The sequence below is a fragment of the Bubalus kerabau genome, chromosome 17 (assembly GCF_029407905.1).
Source record: "Bubalus kerabau isolate K-KA32 ecotype Philippines breed swamp buffalo chromosome 17, PCC_UOA_SB_1v2, whole genome shotgun sequence".
Classification (NCBI taxonomy): Eukaryota; Metazoa; Chordata; class Mammalia; order Artiodactyla; family Bovidae; genus Bubalus; species Bubalus kerabau.
The window spans coordinates 30,965,063-30,987,310 of NC_073640.1; the positions used below are offsets into that span (position 1 = coordinate 30,965,063).

The following is a 22,248-nucleotide window of genomic DNA, read 5'->3' on the forward strand; positions in this document are numbered from 1 at the left end:
CTATCTATTTGGCACCTAAGAACAAAACTTGTTACTTGTGAAGAACCTTGAAGACATCCAATCATTTGATGTTACATCTAGGAATCAGTCTTGCCAGTCTTAAGATGCACTCAAGGACAGGAACAGAGAAAATCCTGAACTGTGGTTTCTCATAAAATAGAACTGGCATTCAAGCAGGCATTCCACATCTTAAAAGAATCCCTCCATTAAACAAAAAGAAGACTGATAGTTGGAAAGATCTGAAAATATGATGAATAAATTACTTTCTGTAAAGAGAAAACTTCATGACCTAGTACCACTTTATTGGACTCTTCCAACTCTTTTTTTTTTTCCTGCAGAGTGCCTAAATGAAAAGAAAACCAAAGAAACTAATGGGTAGGGGACCATAGGGGTTTTAGTTGTCAAATTAGCATCATTTTAATAAAAACATTGACTTCCCAGACAAAATAAATCATCAAACTCAGGTATGTGTTCTGTGTGGCAGGGTCTTCCTCAGGTACACATGTTTTAAAATAAAAGCACATTTTGAGATTCCATAAGGAATAATTGCAACAGATTTCTCATGTTCTATATGGTCTCAATTGTAACTATGTTACCAAAATCATTCTCTAGTAGACGTATTGTCAGTATGAAATAAATGGCACATGATATATATAAATGAGTAGTAAACTTTAATTTTACATTCGTATTAAGTGAAAAATAATTTTCACAGCATTAGAACCAGGAAAAGTGCAATTGATGGTATAAGTTCAGACAACAAAGCCATAGAGAATGATAAACAGGAGTTTGCCAAACTTCTTGCAATTGAGAACACATGTAAATGTGTATATGTGTGTGTATATATGTGTGTACATATATATATATATATATGTAGGCATGTGCCTATGTATGTATGTGCACATACATATTCATAAGAGAAACTGACAAAAACCCACATAAAGATGAAAATTATGAACAGTTGTGATCCCACATATAAATAAGCTTTCTAGATATTTTGTTTATTTTGATGAGCAGTTTTGATATTTATATGTAGTTATCAGAATAATTTTGAGAACATTTGGATATTCTTGGGCACGCTGCTTAAAATTTCCTTTTAAAAATGACTAATCATTAATATTCCCCATGTGATTTTTCTTCTGGAGAAGGCAATGGCACCCCACTCCAGTACTCTTGCCTGGAAAATCCCATGGAGGGAGGAGCCTGGTAGGCTGCAGACCATGGGGTCGCGAAGAGTCTGACAGGACTGAGCGACTTCACTTTGACTTTTCCGTTTCATGCATTGGAGAAGGAAATGACAACCCACTCCAGTGTTCTTTCCTTGAGAATCCCAGGGACCGGGGAGCCTGGTGGGCTGCCGTCTATGGGGTCGCACAGAGTCGGACACGACTGAAGCGACTTAGCAGCAGCTTAGCAGCAGCAGATTGTTCTTCATATAGAACATTCATCATTCAAAACTTATCACAATTATAAACAGCTCTGTGATGAACATCCTGTTGGCTAAATCTTTGGACACTTCCATATTCCATAATTAGGTCATTAGAATAAATGCTGTAATTAGCATTGACTGAACTGACCAATGGCAGCCCACTCCAGTACTCTTGCCTGGAAAATCCCATGGACGGAGAGCCTGTAGGCTGCAGTCCATTGGGTCGCTAAGAGTCGGACACGACTGAAGTGACTTAGCAGCAGCAGCAGCAGAACTGACCAAAGGAATGCTTCTTTAACTTCTTTTATAAATCCATGGATCTTAAACTTTAGCTTGCGTCAGAATCCACTTGGTGGCTTGTGCAAACACAGAAGCTGGACCCCACGTACAGAGTTTCTGAGTTTCTAATATGATAGATCAGAAGTGAGATGTGAGGTTTTGAGTATCTCAGTGCCCAAGAGAAGCTGATGCTGCTGATCCGGGGTTCACATTTGAGAAACACTATGACCCATGTAGTCAAATGCTGAAAGCTTGAAACCATTTAAAAGATCAGGCATTATAACGTTAGCATTTGTTGTTTGAGAAAATGTGTATGTGCGTGTGTACTGTGAATCCACTCCAATAACATGGAGGTCCCTGGGGGTAGGGATGAGGTTCTTATATCATAGGTCATTGATTTTCTGCCAACTGATTTCAAAATAAAACAAGTGTTCATTCTTCATAGTTTGATAGTTTTCTCTTGCCTTTTGCACACAAAAATTGTTTGCTGCTGAATAAATATTTTGAGTTAGCTACGATGGTTCTGACTGAGGGGCACAGTTAATTCTGAGCTTTGTTACCAATTGTAATTGCTAGAAAGTATGTTTACATATATAAAACAAGATATGTGCAAGCAAACAGGTATGTCATTGTTTTATATTTTGGACAGAAAAATAGAAAAAATGATGCAGATGCTAGGAATAAGAAATATAGGTCTATAAAAAATATACTGGAGACAAATGTGGAAATAATTAGGAGTGTCAGATGAGAATATGTAGCCTGATTATATGCACAGTAACTTAAAGTGGTGGACTCGGCAACTCTGAAAGTCATCATAAAGCACATGCGCATGCTTACAAAAACATCACAGGGTGTCAGGGATTTGGCTTTTGTTTTCATGTATAAAGCTTTCTGAGCAGAAAACCCTAAAGGACATAAAGTGGTGAGTTTCATGAGTTAGATGGCCAAGCCAAACAATAAATAAGTTGTTCCTCAGAGTGGCTGTGCCACCGCATTTTGCATATATCATCATCACCCTCCTCAGCTCTCTTCAGGTATAAAGCCATTCTGATAAAGCTGAATTAGAGACCTGACTTAGGTCTAAAAAGAAACTAAAGAGGACTCTCAGCCTTTTCAAGTTTTGAAGGTCTCTTCAGGCTCCGATTTATTAATCTAACCATTGTGAAGGAATTGGAAGCCCAGAGTCGTGGTTGCTGGACTTAAGCCAGACTCAGCCAGCTTAGGTTACCAACTCTCTGGCAGAAGCTTAAAAAGCATTTGCTGTGTAAGTGTTCAGAAAGGGAAGAACAAGGAAAGGCCTTATCTGCTCCCTTTTCATAATGCATTAATGCCTCCTATTGATTATTTCAGTCAGTTATATTTAGCCAATTAGAGTAGCAGTTCCTTGTACCTAGGCAAATGGGCAGAGGCCAGGGATTGGCAGAGCAACATAAATTGGACCAAATTATCTTGTTCCCTCAATGGCCTTAGAAGAAATACTCAAAGAACAGAAATTACTAACACCCCATCCCCTGCCTTGACCCAACATACTCACAAGTGCATAATTATGTCTAGAATTGAAGGTATAATTTGGAGATATATAATATTTTAACTCATCTAACAAAATTGATTCAGCATCTTTATATTCAACAAAATCAAGCCTGTCTGGCATTAAACATTTGCATAAGAGCAGTCCTGGAAGAGAAAAAATGTGTAGACATTTTTTTTTTTTCCTTTTTAAATTGAAATATAGTTGATTTGACTTGGACTGCAAGGAGATCCAACCAGTCCATTCTGAAGGAGATCAGTCCTGGGTGTTCTTTGGAAGGAGTGATGCTAAAGCTAAAACTCCAGTACTTTGGCCACCTCATGCAAAGAGTTGACTCATTGGAAAAGACCCTGATGCTGGGAGGGATTGGGGGCAGGAGGAAAAGGGGACGACAGAGGATGAGATGGCTGGATGGCATCACTGACTCAATAGACGTATATTTGAGTGAACTCCGGGAGTTGGTGATGGACAGGGAGGCCTGGCGTGCTGCGATTCATGGGGTCGCAAATGGCAACCCACTCCAGTGTTCTTGCCTGGAGAATCCCAGGGACGGGGGAGCCTGGTGGGCTGCCGTCTATGGGGTCGCACAGAGTCGGACACGACTGAAGCAACTTAGCAGCAGCAGCATCAGCAAAGAGTCAGACACGACTGAGCAACTGAACTGAACTGAACTGACCTGATTTACAAAACTGTATTAGTTGCAGGTGTACACCATAATAATTCAACATCCTTTTATGTTATATCTACTTAAATTTATTACACAATTATGACTATAATTATGACTCATGTGATACAATGTATCTTTGTTGCTTATTTTTTTACATAGTATTTATTTTTTACAGTTTTTGTCTGGGAGTCCCCTACCCCATCTTGCAATTGTCTCTGTTACCCTTCATACGATGTTTTGTTACCTTGTTGCTTCTCATTCATATTTCACTTAGACACTTCTTTCTCAAAGTGGCTTTTCCTGACCATACAACCTACATTATTTGATGAATAATTGGCTGTACATTACCCAATTTTATTTATCTACATAATAGTTTTATCTTGTGCATATATTTGTTTATTATCTATTTACTTTTCCTAAGACATAAGCTCCAAAGAAACAGTGCTCTACTCTGTCCTGTTTGTTCTAAAACAGAGCTTGACACATAATAAGAAGGAATAGTATGCAGTTATTTGTTATTGTTGCATTGTTGTTATTGTCTGTGCTTTTTTACTTGACTACCTAGAATGGCCTGTCCTCTACAACACATTAGTGAATAAGTTTGTTTTGGGAGAGCGTATGAGTTTTCTATTGCAGCTATAACAAATTGCACAAACTTAGGGCTTCCCTGAGGAGAAGGCAATGGCACCCCACTTCAGTACTTTTGCCTGGAAAATCCCATGGACAGAGGAGCCTGGTGGGCTGCAGTCCATGGGGTTGCTAGAGTCAGACATGACTGAGCGACTTCACTTTCACTTTCCACTTTCATGCATTGGAGAAGGAAATGGCAACCCACTCCAGTCTTCTTGCCTGGAGAATCCCAACGACAGGGGAGCCTGGTAGACTGCTGTCTATGAGGTCACACAGAATCGGACACAACTGAAGCGACTTAGCAGCAGCAGCAGCAGGGCTTCCCTGGTGGCTCAGACAGTAAAGAATCCCCTACAATGCAGGGGGACCTGAGTTAGAGCCCTGGGTCAGGAAGATTCCCTAGAGAAGATGGCAACTCACTCCAATATTTTTGCCTGGAGAATTCCATGGACAGAGGAGTCTGTCAGACTACAGTGCATGGGGTTGCAAAGAGTCGGACATGACTGAGCACGCACACTGTCCAATCAAATCAAGTGGCTTGAAAAAATACAAGCAAAATGCTGTACAGTTTTATAGGTAGAAAGCTCAGTGGGATCATCTGATTCCTGGTCTGATTCTTATAAGACTGAAATCAAGAGACTGGTCAATCTACTTCCTGGCCTGGAGGCTCTCAGGAAAGATCAGCTTCAACATTCTTTCAGGTTGTTGGCAGAACTCAGATCTTTATGACTGTAGGACTGAGGTCCCCGTTTTCTTGCTGACTGTCAACCAGGGATTGTTATCAGCTTGTAGAGGTCACTTGCATTCCCTGATTCAGAGCTAGGTTGGCAGGTCAAGTCTTTCTCATCTTCAAATTTGTCTGCCTTATCTCCCTTCTGGCTTCCTCTTCCACTGAATCTCTCTGACTGAGCCCAGCCAGAGAAACTTAACTTTGCTTTTAAGGGCTAAAGTGATTAGGTTGCCGCCACCAGTAAAAAATCTCCCTATTTTAAAATCTATTTAAACACCTATTTTGACTAATTTTAATTGCAAAGTTTCTTTTGACATGTCAAGTAACATGTTCACAGTGACAAGAGCATAAATTGAAGTTCTTGGATGTGAAAATCTTGCCTACTACAGGGAGTCACCATTTTAGAGATGGATCACTCCCAGCTTTACTGATGAAGTTCAGCTTCTAGCGTTGTCATTTAGGGCCTGGGCCCTTGCCTCATGGTCACGAGATGGCTGCTGCAGCTCTTGACATTGTGCCTAATTTTAAAGGCAAGAAGGTATGTGTATTGGGCATGTTGATGAAAAAAGGCCCTTTTCCTGAAAAGAGTCTCTTCTTTTACCCCCTACCCAGCAGACTTTTTATATTTTAATAGCTCAATCTGTTCATGGGTACTTTCAGTTTAAGAGAGGCCACAGAAGTAAGTAAATGGCATTTTCTAACTTCCACAATAAAAGACTAGCAAGGGAGGATGTGGGTGATAGCAATTGGACTATCTGTCTGCCACAGATATACCAAGATAAGTTTAAAAAGAAAATTATTATCACATCAATCTGTTAAGAAAAAAGTCATCAAGCATTTCCCCAATTCTACTTTCTATACAGAATTTTTTGTTGATGGTATTCTGGGTTGTGTTACTAGATGCTCTAATATTTTTGTCTATTAAGAAAAGCAACAAAAGCAATTTTTTCCATGCTATTACAGATGACACAACTCCCTTGGAAACTGAAAAGGCATGGGATGATTGGCACCCAGCCTGCATTCTTATTTTATTGAGATGTTAGCATGCCATTCATTGAGAAATAGACCACTAAATGACACTCACATTTACCAGCTGGACTGTCAAGGTATATTCAGTGTCATCCCCTCTCCAGAATATAACTCAGTGCCTGATGCCATTTTGTCAGGAGTTTCAGTTTTGACATTCCAGGATAAGTTGATTCACACCATATAAACTCCCTGTGTATTTTCTTGCTTGGGGCAAGATTGGTGCATCTCTAATTTCACATCTGAAAATCTACACAACGCCAAGAAAAATTCATCTTCAGTCTGCTCCATTTAACTGCATCTTCTCAACGGTATTGGAATATTTTTTTCTGATATTACATGTTTGACCTGCTGGAACACAATAAATAGAGAAATCCAGTTATAAGACATATATGAAGTCTTAACTCAGGGGATTTTATTTATAGACCTCTGCATTCTCAAATCCTTGAGAATTTGAAAACCATGAAGCCAGTGATCACATCTTCTCTGCAAGAGAAAAATAAGACCCTTTGAAATATCCCAGTTCTGAAACTATCTTCCTTTTAAAACTGATACCTACTTCAAAGACAGAAATTAACTGAAATCTGTTAGTTAAAAAAAATACTGTATCTTTTACTTCACATTAAGCACTATTATCTTATGCAATTCTTGCAATAATGCCATAGGATAAAAATACACTATCAGATAGTACAGAATTCACCTGCAATGCGGGAGACCTTGGTTTGATCCCTAGGTTGGGAAGATCCCATGGCAACTCACCCCAGTATTCTTGCCTGGAGAACTCCATGGACAGAGGAGCGTGGGAGGCTATAGTCCATGCAGTCACAAAAAAGTCAGACATGACTGAAGTGACTTAGCATGCAGAGAGAAAGAACAAGCCTGCTAGTGTCTCCTCTTATAAGGTCACCAATCCCATTATTAGGATCCCACTGTCATGTCTTCATCCAACCCTAGTTTCCTCCCAAGTCCCCATCTCTAAGTACCATCACACCATGGGTTACAGCTTCAATATGTGAGCTGGAGGACTTCCCTGGTGGCTCCTATAGTAAAGAATCTGCCTGCAATGCAGGAGACCTGGGTTCCATCCCTGGATCAGGAAGATACCCTGGAGAAGGGAATGGCTACTCACTCCAGTATTCTTGCCTGGAGAATTCCATGGACACAGGAACCTGGCAGGCTACATACAGTCCATGGGGTCGCAAAGAATCAGACACGACTCAGAGACTAACACTTTACAACTATTCAGTTTACTTTAGATACAAAGAGGCCAAGCATCTTGATTATGGCCACCCAGATAATAATGAAAGAAAGTGAAAGTGAAAGTCACTCAGTCCTGTCCGACTCTTTGCGACCCCATGGACTGTACAGTCGATGGGGTTCTCCAAGGAAACCAATTTGCAAACCCACAGAATCAGACTTGAAAATCCTTATCCTTAATAAATATTTAGTGTAGCCTTTTTGTTGTTCCACACCATGGACATTAGTAAGGAAGATAGGAGAAAATAGACACAATGGATCAATGTTTATATGGAATTATAATCTCAGTATTATCTTCTTACAGTGTGTCCTGTCTGTTCATAGAAATATATTTGCTCTTTCAGTGTATTGACTACAGTCTTTATAGTAAGCTTTTCTAAACATAAAATCTCCAAATTTGATGTATTTGTAAAATTATAATTAATATTCATTACTTAAAAAAATTGTTCAAAAGGTCTAGCCAAATTTGTTAATGATTCTTTGAAGCCTTAAGTCTTTGAATTTAAGTCACATTAATTTGGTGCAGTGCCACTACTTATCAAGTCTTGCTAATACACTCTGATTGGCTTTTCTTAAAGTCAAAGAAATTTGGTGGAGGTAATTGAATCTGGTCAGTCTGTGTACTAAGAAACAATATACCCCTGCCTGAGGTAGAACCGTGATACAACTAAAAATAGAGGCTAACACTGAAGGGTTAATAGGATAACTTAGTGTTGTTTTTCCTTAGACGATGGGTCTGAGTGTGAATCAATATACACTGGCATTATGAATTCTCAACTACTTTAGGGCATGGAGTGTTAGTTTTGCTTTCCATTTAGCAGTTGAGGGTCAGTTTTATTGACGTATGTCTGATTAATTTTAACAGATTGTGTATAGACATTCATTCACAGAGTAATTCTACTTTTGTGATCTGAAATCTTAGGTTCAGCAGTTAAACCTAATGGTGGAATCAAAATAAGCTAAAAAATAGTTCCCTACAGGACATATTAAGAGCAGTATGGGTGGCTGGAGTTAACTCAGGCTTTAAGGTCAGAAAATTCTGATTTTCAGTACTATCGGTCATTTTACCAGCTTTACGGTCTTTGATTTAACATGTCTGATGTTTAGGGAATTAGTCTTGAATAAAATAGACGCATCGTCTGCCTTGAGGAACTTTACAGTGTAGTGAAGAAATATGCAATTTATTTCTTAAAGTTCTATTTATGTAACCTAACTGTGGGAGTTACGGACTCTGTATGTAAATCTTCCTTTGGAGATGGTTGAAAATGGGTCCCAAAGAAATGCATGGGTAGTGAGCATTTGGGAGACCCAAATGCATCATATATCAAAGATAGTTTTGCCTTGCCAACAGGACATATGTGAGAGAATTTTTTGAGATGGACAACACAATTTGATATAGGCATACACTGTGCAGTTATACCATATCAAGTTAATTAGCACATCTATCGCCTCACAGTTATTTTTTTAACAATCTAAATACATATAATTTGTATTGTCAGACATACCTCACTAAGGCTAAGGGAAAGAAAAAAAGGTCCTGATGATCTTTGGGTATCAGCTTTCTTCCCTCCTCCAGGAAAGCAGAGCCTGAGATACTGAGTGTAGATAATTTGTTTTAGAATGTGATGGGAGAGGGAAGGGAAGCGTGGAATACTGAAGCTAGCGAAGCAGGCAATGAGGAAGAACCACCAGCAGGGGGAAGTATTGAGTTGGTCACAGGTCTTCTCCATGCTGGGGACCCCTAAGAGGTCAGGTAAACTGTGCCTCACAATTTCTCACCTGAAGAATGAAAGAGGGGTGCATTTATTCTCTCATTCTCTGCTTGCAAGATGGCTAGTTTTATGTGTTCACCTGACTGGAACCCAAGATGCCCAGACAGTTGGTCAAAATTATTCTGTTTCCCTGAGGGTGTTTATGGATGAAAGGAGCATTTAAATGACTAGAATGAATAAAAGCTTATAACCCTCCATAATGTGGATGATCAACAATACTGGTCGGGGCATAGACCTGGATTACTGTGATTTTGAATGGTTTGCCTTGGAAATGAACAGAGATCATTCTGTCGTTTTTGAGATTGCAACCAAGTACTGCATTTTGGACTCTTTTGTTGACTGTGATGGCTACTCCATTTCTTCTAAGGGATTCTTACCCACAGTGGTAGATATAATGGTCATCTGAGTTAAATTCACCCATTCCAGTCCATTTTAGTTCTCTGATTTCTAAAATGTTGATGTTCACTCTTGCCATCTCATGCTTGACCACTTGCAATTTTCCTTGATTCATGGACCTAACATTCCAGCTTCCTCTGCAATATTGTTTTTACAGCATCAGACCTTCCTTGCATCACCAGTCACATCCACAACTGTGTGTTGTTTTTGCTTTGGCTCCATCTCTTCATTCTTTCTGGAGTTATTTTTCCACTGATTTCCAGCAGCATATTGGGCACCTACCGACCTGGGGAGTTCATCTTTCAGAGTCCTATCTTTTTTCCTTTTCATACTGCTCATGAGGTTCTCAAAGCAGGAATACTGAAGTGGTTTGCCATTCCCTTCTCCAGTAGACCACATTTTGTCAGAACTCTCCACCATGACCCATCCATCTTGGGTGGCCCTACATGGCATGGCTCATGGTTTCCTTAAGTTCCACAAGGCTGGAATGAGTGAATTTAACTCAGATGACCATTATATCTACTACTGTGGGCAAGAATCCCTTAGAAGAAATGGAGTAGCCATCATAGTCAACAAAAGAGTCTGAAATGTAATACTTGGGTGCAGTCTCAAAAACAACAGAATGACCTCTGTTTGTTTCCAAGGCAAACCATTCAATATCACAGTAATCCAAGTCTATGCCCCCACCACTAATGCTGAAGAAGCTGAAGTTGAATGGTTCTGTGAAGACCTACAAGACCTTCTAGAATTAACACCCAAAAAAGATATCCTTTTCATTATAGAGGGCTGGAAACCAAAACAAGGAAGTCAAGAAACACCTGGAGTAATAGGCAAATTTGACCTTGGAGTACAGAATGAAGCAGGGCAAAGGCTAATAGAGTTCTGCCAGGAGAATTCATTGGTCATAGCAAACACCCTCTTCCAACAACACAAGAGAAGACTCTACACATGGACATCACCAAATGGTCAACACTGAAATCTGATTGATTATATACTTTGCAGCCAAAGATGGAGAAGCTCTATACAGTCAGAAAAAACAATATGGGGAGCTGACTAAGGGACTAGACCTGATAGACAGAGTGCCTGATGAACTATGGATGGAGGTTCTTGACATTGTATAGGAGACAGGAATCAAGACCATCCCCAAGAAAAGAAATGCAAGAAAACAAAATGGCTGTCTGAGGAGGCCTTACAAATAGCTGTGAAAAGAAGAGAAGCCAAAAGCAAAGGAGAAACGGAAAGATATACTCATTTTAATGCAGAATTTCAAAGAATAGCAAGGAGAGATAAGAAAGCCTTCCTCAGTGATGAATGCAAAGAAATAGAGGAAAACAATAGAATGGGAAAGACTAGAGATCTCTTCAAGAATTTTAGAGATACCAACGGAACATTTCAAGCAAAGATGGGATCAATAAAGGACAGAAATGTTATGGACCTAACAGAAGCAGAAGATATTAAGAAGAGATGGCAAGAATACACAGAAGGACTGTACAAAAAAGATCTTCATGATCCAGATAATCATGATGGTGTGATCACTCACCTAGAGCCAGACACCCTGGAATGTGAAGTCAAGTGGGCCTTAGGAAGAATCACTATGAACAAAGCTAGTGGAGGTGATGGAATTCCAGTTGAGCTATTCCAAATCCTGAAAGATGATGCTGTGAAAATGCTGTACTCAATATGCCAGCAAATTTGGAAAACTCTGCAGTGGCCACAGGACTGGAAAAGGTCAGTTTTCATTCCAATCCCTAAGATAGGCAATGCTAAAGAATGCTCAAACTATCACACAATTGCACTCATCTCACATGCTAGTAATGTTCAAAATTCTCCAAGCCAGGCCTCAACAATACGTGATCCGTGAACTTCCAGATATTCAAGCTGGTTTTAGAAAAGGCAGAGGAACCAGAGATCAAATTGCCAACATCCACTGGATCATCGAAAAACCAAGAGAGTGCCAGAAAAACAGATATGTATTTCTGCTTGATTGACTATGCCAAAGCCTTTGATTGTGTGGGTCACAATATACTGTGGAAAATTCTGAAAGAAATTGGAATACCAGACCACCCAACTTGCCTCTTGACAAATCTGTATGCAGCTCAGAAAGCAACACTTGGAACTGGTCAGAGAACAACAGACTGGTTCCAAATAGGGAAAGGAGTATGTCAAGGCTGTATATTGTCACCCTACTTATTTATTTATATGCAGAGTACATCATGAGAAACACTGGGCTGGATGAACCACAAGTTGGAATCAAGATTGCCAGGAAAAATATCAATAACCTCAGATATGCAGATGACACCACTCTTTTTGCACAAAGTGAAGAAGAACTAAAAAGCCTCTTGATGAAAGTGAAAGAGGAGAGTGAGAAGGTTGGCTTAAAGCTCAACATTCAGAAAACTAAGATCATGGCATCCGGTCCCATCACTTCATCACAAATAGATGGAGAAACAGTGCAAACAGTGGCACATTTTCTTTTGGGGGGCTCCAAAATCACTGCAGATGGTAACTGCAGCCATGAAATTAAAAGACACTTAATCCTTGGGAGAAAAGTTATGACCAACGTAGACAGCATATTAAAAAGCAGAGACAGTTCTTTGCCAACAAAGGTCCATCTAGTCAAAGCTATGGTTTTTCCAGTAGTGCACCAGCCCCAAGCAACCTGTATCCTGCATCGAACCTGGACTGGTGATTTGTTTCTTATATGATATTATACATGTTTCAATGCCATTCTCCCAAATCATCCCACCCTCACCCTCTCCCACAGAGTCCAAAAAACTGTTCTATACATCTGTGTCTCTTTTGCTGTTTCGCATACAGGGTTATCATTACCACCTTTCTAAATTCCATATATATGCGTTAGTATACTGTATTGGTGTTTTTCTTTCTGGCTTACTTCACTCTGTATAATAGGCTCCAGTTTCATCCACCTCATTGTAACTGATTCAAATGTATTCTTTTTAATGGCTGAGTAATACTCCATTGTGTATATGTACCACAGCTTTCTTATCCATTCGTCTGCTAATGGACATCTAGGTTGCTTCCATGTCCTGGCTATTATAAACAGTGCTGCAATGAACATTAGGGTACACGTGTCTCTTTCCCTTCTGGTTTCCTCGGTGTGTATGCCCAGCAGTGGGATTGCTGGATCATAAGGCAGTTCTATTTCCAGTTTTTTAAGGAATCTCCACACTATTCTCCATAGTGGCTGTACTAGTTTGCATTCCCACCAACAGTGTAAGAGGGTTCCCTTTTCTCCACACCCTCTCCAGCATTTATTGCTTGTAGACTTTTGGATCGCAGCCATTCTGACTGGCGTGAAATGGTACCTCATAGTGGTTTTGATTTGCATTTCTCTGATAATGAGTGATGTTGAGCATCTTTTCATGTGTTTGTTAGCCATCTGTATGTCTTCTTTGGAGAAATGTCTATTTAGTTCTTTGGCCCATTTTTTGATTGGGTCCTTTATTTTTCTGGAATTGAGCTGTAGGAGTTGCTTGTATATTTTTGAGATTAGTTGTTTGTCAGTTGCTTCATTTGCTATTATTTTCTCCCATTCTGAAGGCTGCCTTTTCACCTTGCTTATAGTTTCCTTTGTTGTGCAGAAGCTTTTAATTTTAATTAGATCCCATTTGTTTATTTTTGCTTTTATTTCCAGTATTCTGGGAGGTGGGTCATAGAGGATCCTGCTGTGATGTATGTCGGAGAGTGTTTTGCCTATGTTCTCCTCTAGGAGTTTTATAGTTTCTGGTGTTACATTGAGATCTTGAATCCATTTTGAGTTTATTTTTGTGTATGGTGTTAGAAAGTGTTCTGGTTTCATTCTTTTCCAAGTGGTTGACCAGTTTTCCCAGTGCCACTTGTTAAAGAGATTGTCTTTACTCCATTGTATATTCTTGCCTCCTTTGTCAAAGATAAGGTGTCCCTAGGTGTGGGGATTTTGTTCCATTGATCTTTATTTCTGTCTTTGTGCCAGTACCATACTGTCTTGATGACTGTGGCTTTGTAGTAGAGACTGAAGTCTTATAGTAAATCTCTGTCTCTCTTCCTCCAAAACAGGGTGTCCACTCTCTTCTAGGCTGGGTTTTTCTGAATCTTTAGCAGATACATGCAGTTGTTTTTGTTTTTGACCTAGGGAAGAAATTGAAAATTAAGTGATGCGGTTCTTGTAAAAGTGCCACCAGCTCATATTTGTGCAAGGTTGGTTTTGATAGCTTACGGTGAACGATGTTGGATTCACAGTCTCCAAAGAAGAAGGTTTAACTTCAGGACCAGGGACCAGGCTTAATCACTCAACAGCTTTTGTGTAGCAGAGTTTTATTAAAGTGTGAAAAGGGGACAGGGAAATCTTCTGACATAGGCATCAGAAGGGGGACAGAGAGTGCCCCCTTTGCTAATGTTAGCAAGGGAGTTATATACTTTTTAACTGGTTACTACAATTAATCAAAACAATGTCTCAAGGTTGTAAAAATTTTACCAGACCCACTCTCACAATTTACATTTTAGGATAACAGGATTAGAACTTAACAACAGAAAGATCCTACCAGACCCACTCCCATAATATACATTCTAAGTTATCAGGATTGGTGGTTTATGGTGATTTAGTCACTAACGTGTCTGACTCTTTTGACCCCATGGACTGTAGCCTGCCAGGCTCCTGTGTCCATGGAATTCTCCAGGCAAGCATACTGAAGCGGGTTGCCATTTCCTTCTCCAGGGGTACTTCCCAACCCAGGGATGGAACCTGGGTTTCCTGCACTGCAGGCAGATTCTTCACCAACTGAGCTATGAAGGAAGCCCCATCAGGATTAGTCAGAAGGTTTTCAAGAAGGAGAAACTGTCCTCAAGCAGGATACATTATTGTTATATAATCTCTAGTACAGAGTTTAAACTGAGTTGTTTGTTGTGTAATCATCAGTTCCAGGTTTAAAGATAAAAAAAAAACATTTTATGTGACTAAGAAATGTAGAGGAAAAAAAAAAAAGGTTGTCCTTTCCTCCTCTTTGAGAATTCAAGACCCCTATCTCTACCTCAAGAACCACAGACCCCTCTCTTCTCAGGGACCCCTGGACTTCTTATCAACCTGCCTAGGAACTGACTTTTAAGGGGGCTCCAAAATCACTGCAGATTGTGACTGCAGCCATGGAATTAAAAGATGCTTGCTTCTTGGAAGAAAAGTTACAACCAACCTAGACAGTATATTAAAAAGCAGAGACATTACTTCGCCAACAAAGGTCCATCTAGTCAAAGCTATGGTTTTTCCAGTAGTCACGTATGGATGTGAGAGTTGGACTATAAAGAAAGCTGAGTGCCTAAGAATGGATGCCTTTGAACTCTTGAGAGTCCCTTGGATTGCAAGGAGATCCAACTAGTCCATCCTAAAGGAAATCAGTCCTGAATATTCATTGGAGGGACTGATGCCGAAGCTGAAACTCCAATACTTTGGCCACCTGATGTGAAGAACTGACTCATTTGAAAAAACCCTAATGCTGGGAAAGATTGAAGGTGGGAGAAGGGGACGACAGAGGATGAGATGGTTGAATGGCATCACCGACTTGATGGACATGAGTTTGAATAAACTCTGGGAGTAAGGTGATGGACAGGGAGGCCTGGCGTGCTGCAGTCCATGGGGTCACAAAGGGTTGGAAACGGCTGAGCGACTGAACAGAGCTGAACTGAGGAACTGACTCTCAGTTTGCTGCAGCTATAGCTGTTTTGAAAGGTAGCTAGACACGATGTGAAAAGGGGCCCTAGAGATGTTTGATGCATTTACTTACAAAGATAAGTGATATAGTTTGTAAGGTTGAGCTAATTACATAAGTTCTTTCATCTTCCTATTTAAAACTAATTTAAAACTAAGAATTCAAAAACTAAGAATTACCTTGCTTGTTTCAGTATTGTCTTCTCCAAAAATTTTGAATGTAAGTATCATTCTGGATGTCATCATTGTTTAAGCAGTAAAGCATCAATGGTGTGAAAGAGAGAAAAAAGAAAGAAAGAAGCAAAGAGAATACAATGTGTCTTTGTCTTTAGTGACAGGATATTTATGCAATGTATGATTTATTAAAGGCATTTGAGCTATTAAATCAAGGCAGGGAAGAATGAAAATTCATATCCTGTTTATAATGAGGCTTTGAAAATGATGCCAATTCATTAAACAGTCACTTGATGAATATTTATTAAGAACCTACTATATTCCAGGAATTGGGCTATATAGAAAACATTAGTAAATTAGATATATATACTTCCTTCCCTTGTGGATTTTACTATCTGGTGTGGAGTACACAAAACTTACCATGTGAAGAATTTGCTGGGAGACAAAAGGATTAAAGAAAGTTCTCTCTAAAGAATATACTTTTGCTTTTAAGGCATACAGGGCTTCAATAATATCCACTCAGATATAAAATGCCAAAAGCTAGAGACACACTCTTAGCTTAGATGATGGGAGTTTAATGTCAGCAGGATCACAAGGACTGAAAAAAGAAGAAAAAGAAAGGAAAGAAACAGACCTTGATAGCCACAGTCAGTTTGTCACTAAGAATCAGAATTTCTTTCCGAAAGTTAAAATCTCATTTCTGATTATTTACACAAAAATTAAAGACTTTGTCATCTGGTCTCCTAGCAGTACCTATTCCAGTGTTTTACCATGAAGGCAGCTTGCTAAGTCACTTCAGTCGTGTCCGACTCTGTGCGACCCCATAGACGCAGCCCACCAGGCTCCCCCATCCCTGGGATTCTCCAGGCAAGAACACTGGAGTGGGTTGCCATTTCCTTCTCCAATTGAAGGCAGCTTAGTCACTGTCTGTTCTACTTCTATACTTTGCTGACTTCAACTAATTGCTTCTCCACTTAACTCTTACTGTGAGAGGATGATTGGGCTGCGAATCAGCATTTTGAGTAAGCCTATTATGCCAATTCCCTTATAGGCTTCTTGTGCAATTTGTCATGACACAATGTGTGTTGTGGATGGAAGGTGCTGGTGTCTTTTGCAATAGCTGGCAGCAACTTCCTCCAGAAGGGAAGTCATTCATAAAACAACAGATCACAACATTGCAGAGACAAGATGTGTAAACACACTCATTTATTCCTCTTTCAGTCCACTCAAAAAAAAAAAAAAATCTGTTTCATACCATTCAGTATTCTGAGAACTAGAAAAACCAAAGACATACTTGCTTATTTCAGGTTTCTTTTTTCCCTTCTCCAAAAATCTAACTCTCAATTCTATTGAGTTGGTTAATAAATATGGCCCATTACATCAGGAAAATTAGAGATACCAAGGGAATATTTCATGAAAAAATGGGATCAATAAAGAACAGAAATGGTATGTACCTAACAGAAGCAGAAGATATTAAGAAGAGGTGGCAAGAACACACAGAAGAAATGTACAAAAAAGGTCTTCATGACCCAGATCACACACAATGGTGTGATCACTCACCTAGAGCCAGAAATCTTGGAATGCAGTCAAGTGGGCCTTAGGAAGCAATCACTATGAACAAAGCTAGTGGAGGTGATGGAATTCCAGTTGAGCTATTTCAAATCCTGAGAGATGATGCTGTGAAAGTGCTGCACTCAATATGCCAACAAATCTGGAAAACTCAGCAGTGGCCACAGGACTGGAAAAGGTCAGTTTTCATTGCAATCCCAAAGAAAGGCAATGCTAAAGAATGCTCAAACTACTGCACAATTGCACTCATCTCACTAACTAGTAAAGTAATGCTCAAAATTCTGCAAGCCAGACTTCAGCAATACGTGAACTGTGACCTTTCAGATGTTTAAGCTGGTTTTAGAAAAGGCAGAGGAACCAGAGATCAAATTGCCAACATCCACTGGATCATGGAAAAAGCAAGAGAGTTCCAGAAAAACATCTATTTCTGCTTTATTGACTATGCCAAAGCCTTTGACTGTGTGGATCACAATATACTGTGGAAAATTCTTCAAGAGATGGGAATACCAAACCACCTGACCTGCCTCTTGAGAAATCTGTATGCAGGTCAGGAAGCAACAGTTAGAACTGGAAATGAAACAACAGACTGGTTCCAAATAGGAAAAGGAGTACGTCAAGGCTGTATATTGTCACTCTGCTTATTTAACTTACATGCAGAGAACATCATGAGAAATACCAGGCTGGAGGAAGCACAAGCTGGAATCAAGATTGCTGGGAGAAATATCAATAACCTCAGATATGCAGATGACACTACCCTTATGGCACAAAGTGAAGAACTAAAGAGCCTCTTGATAAAAGTGAAAGAGGAGAGTAAAAAGTTGGCTTAAAGCTCAACATTCAGAAAACAAATATTATGGCATCCAGTCCCATCACTTCATGGCAAACAGATGGGGAAACGGTGGAAACAGTGTCAGATTTTATTTTGGGGGGGCTCCAAAGTCACTGCAGATGGTGACTGCAGCCATGAAATTAAAAGACACTTACTCCTTGGGAGAAAAGTTATGACCAACCTAGACAGCATATTAAAAAGCAGAGACATTTCTTTGCCAACAAAGGTCCGTCTAGTCAAGGCTATGGTTTTTCCAGTGGTCATGCAGAGTTGGACTATAAAGAAAGCTGAGTGCTGAAGAGTTGATGCTTTTGAACTATGGTGTTGGAGAAGACTCTTGAGATTCCCTTGGACTGCAAGAAGTTCCAGCCAGTCAATCCTAAAGGAAATCAGTCCTGAATATTCATTGGAAGGACTGATATTCAAGCTGAAACTCCAATACTTTGGCCACCTGATGCAAAGAGCTGACTCATTTGCAAAGACCCTGATGCTGGGAAAGATTGAGGGCAGGAGGAGAAGGGGATGACAGAGGATGAGATGGTTGGATGGCATCACCGATTCAATGGAAATGGGTTTGGGTAGACTCTGGCAGTTGGTGATGGTCAGAGAGGCCTGACATGCTGCGGTTCATGGGGTCGCAAAGAGTCGGATACAACTGAGCGACTGAACTGAGCTGAACTGAACTGAATCCCAAAGTAGTACGATTACCAGCATCTCCCCCAAATTTTTGTGAGTTTTGGGGATATGTCATCTTATTTTTTTCTCTACCTCTGTATTTCTTTTTTTTTGGGGGGGAGGGGGATGTATTTATTTGACTGCATCACATATTAGTTGCAGTACACAGGATGCAGGAGAAGGCAATGGCAACCCACTTAGATACTCTTGCCTGGAAAATCCATGGACAGAGGAGCCTGGTAGGCTGCAGTCCATGGGGTCTTGAAGAGTTGGACATGACTGATCAACTTCACTTTCACTTTTCACTTTCATGCATTGGAGAAGGAAATGGCAGCCCACTCCAGTGTTCTTGCCTGGAGAATCCCAAGGACAGGGGAGCCTGGTGGGCTGCTGTCTATGGGGTCGCACAGTCGGACACGACTGAAACGACTTAGCAGCAGCAGCACACAGGATGTATAGTTGTGGCATGTGGGATCTAGTTCTCTGACTAGGGATCAAACCCTGGCCCCCTGCATTGGGAGTGTGGAGTCTTAGCCACTAGACCACCAGGGAAGTCCCTACCTCTATACTTCTATGTTATCTTGTCTGACTTGCTTCCATACTATGAAAAGATAGTGAGTTGTTTCATTGATTTCCATAGTCATCTGATTTCACTGATGATATTGGAAATCATGAGGTAGAGTCATGTCTTTTGCAAAATTGTTCAATCTGCAGTAATTAACTCTCCCATATCCATTATCTACTTCTTCCTCAGTAGCAGCATCCTGACTTTATTCAGAGTAGCAGTGTCCTCTATTTCCCAGTTTCTCTTTAAGATGTTTTTGGCAGGCAATCTCAAATATGGTCCACCATGAACCCCACTTCCTAGTGTTCATACCCTATGTAATTTCCTGTCCTTGTGTGTGGGCTGGGGTTATTGACTTACTTGTCATGAATAAAATATGGTAGAAATGATAAGCTGTCATTTCTGAGATTAGATTATAAAGAACTATAGCTTTCGTGTTGGGTATTCTACATTATCTCGTGGATTGCTTGCTCTGGTGAAGGCAGCTCCCAGGTTGTATAGCAGCCCTACAGTGAGGTCCATATGCATGAGCTTGGGAGGCAGCAGTATGAGGCCTGATGATTAATACCACATGAATGAACTTGAATGTGGGTCCTCCCAAAGTTGAGCTTTGAGATGACTACAGCCCCAGCAAACACTGATTGCAGCTTATGGGGGATTCTGAGCCAGATCCACCCACCAAGCTCTTTTCAGATCCTAACCTACAGAAATTTGGCAATCATAAATGTTTATTGTTTCAAGCTATTAACTTTAGGCATAATTTGTTATGTGTCACTCAGTTATTAAATTGTATCCAACTCTGTGACCCCAGGCTCTGTAGCCCCCTAGGCTCCTCTGTCCATAGGATTATCCCAGCAAGAATACTGGAGTGGGTTGCCATTTCCTCCTCCAGAGATCTCCCTGACTCAGGGATCGAACTCGTATCTCCTGCAGCTTCTGCACTAGCAGGTGAATTCTTTGCCCTGAGCCATGTGGGAAGCCCCAATTTGTTATGCAGCAGTGGACAATAATGCAATGTTCAATTCTGTTGATTAAATATTGGTTGGACATATATAAGGAGTACACTTCAAGTACTATTATTTAAAACATAGAGGACAGAAAGAGGAATTGGAAATTGTCTGTGCCCTAAAAGAGCTTCTAATCTTTAGAGCATAAATTGGGATTTTAGATAAGTCCAAAGTAGGAAGAATCTCTTGTCTCTCTTTAGACTTTCATTTTGATTCCTATCAGTTTTATTAATGTGCTTAAACCAAATAGTGGGTTTTATAAGGAAACCTAAGGGCATTCTCTGTATGCATTGTCAGGTAAGCAGGATTTCAGCACCATTGTAGTAAATAACTGGGACTCCAGTGTCTTAATTTTTCCTACTGGAACCAAGCTTAACATTTGACAAGGTTGTTTTATGCCAAACATAAGAAGCTTAGCCAGCGGAAGAAAATCTCGAGACAGCAGTAAGTTGCAAGTCTGAACTCAGCATTATAAGGTGTACCTTGGTTTCTTTTGTTTTATTGTTTATTAAATGTGTTAGATGTGAGATAAAACTGTTTCACCAAAAAGCACACAGCCTTGGACACAACCTTGCTAAAAAGCTGAAGTCCACAGCCTCATTCTTCCTTCTCTCCTGAGACTGTAGCCACAGGAAAGCCCCTCCTAGTCCCAGTGTTCTAAGAACCCCTCTCCCAGACTCCAGGCCTTAGAACATGTGGTTCCATCTGACTGGCATTGTCTCCTCATTTACCTGCATTAGGCCTACTCATTCTTTAGCATTGAGGTACCCCTTCTTCCAGCATGCCACTTACAGGTGAATTCAGAGAATCTGACAGTTTTCTTTTTCCCGCAGAACCTTTTACATGATATTCAATTATTTGCTTAAATATTAAGACCAGAGCTTGGACACCAGAAAGCCCATTAGGCTATACAGACTCGATCCAGTCCCCAGACATATTTTTGTAAACAGAACAACTATGGAGAATTTTAAGAGCTTGGGATCACAAGCACTCCTAATCTCCCACTGTTTCTTGCCGTCTTGCAAATGACCAGCTTCCTCCATGTGTTTAACTTGCTTGCTGCTGTAGGATTTATACCTGAGACTCACGAAACTATTTGAAAACAGGGATATGTTTTGTTCATTTTCACATCTATAGCATCTGTCCTAGTTCTTAGCATGCTGTATGCACTCTGCAAGCAGTTGTTGAATGAACAAGTGAATGCTGAATTTAATTATTAATCAATAAACAGTGATGCCGTAAGCTCTGTTTGATCAGGGGAATGTCCTCTCCCTAGCTTTGATCTCTTCAGACCGTCTGCCAGCTTTGTTCTCCATAGGGAGCCATTTGTCAAGATTCTGATAAATGAATGGATTCCAAGCAAATTCTAAGAGCCAGTCAACACCCAGTCTTCAGTATTTGTTATCTTTTCAGTTGTATCCCTTTTTAAAAACTCCTCTTTATTTTGTCTTTATAAATGAGATGTTTTGTGAGACATTAATAGTTCTTTTAAATAATTTTGTTATTTTTCCCCTCCAGTTCAAAAAGAGGGGAAAGCACAATTTTTACACCCCAAACTTACTCACACTAGTGTTGCTATTGATAAACCTTGTTTTAACTGCCCAGCACATCAGGCAGGACTCTTGTTTGGCAATGGGCAGTAGCATGACACAAACTTATCCATGAAGAATTTGTTGACTCTCCGCTCCTAGAAAGGAGCCAGTCTTAATGATGACTCCAGAAAAGGGGAAAAGGGCAGACCCTCTGACTCTTATTTTCTCTTCTCTCTGAATGTCAGGTTTGTCTTCAGACCAACACTCTCACAATATAGGAATACCACATCCAAGTGCTTAAAGCTTAGTGTCCTGTCCTTCCTGCTCATACGCTCCAAAGCTTCAGTTAAAACTAACTGTAAGGAGAAGAATCAAGAAAGGTTTCTAATTGATCCAAGGATAAACAAGTGCTCTCAACTGAACCAATCATGCTGGTCAGGAAATTAGGATGGACTTATTCCTGGGTCTGGGAAACTTCGGTACCTTGT

The 22,248-nt window shown here is 40.2% G+C and overlaps 1 long non-coding RNA gene across 1 annotated transcript in view; it reads right to left on the reverse strand.

Annotated features, from left to right (window-relative positions):
- Window positions 1-22,248, reverse strand: part of LOC129631454 (uncharacterized) — a 73,614-nt gene that overhangs the window by 50,373 nt on the left and 993 nt on the right. The gene's annotated exons all lie outside the window — the stretch shown is intronic.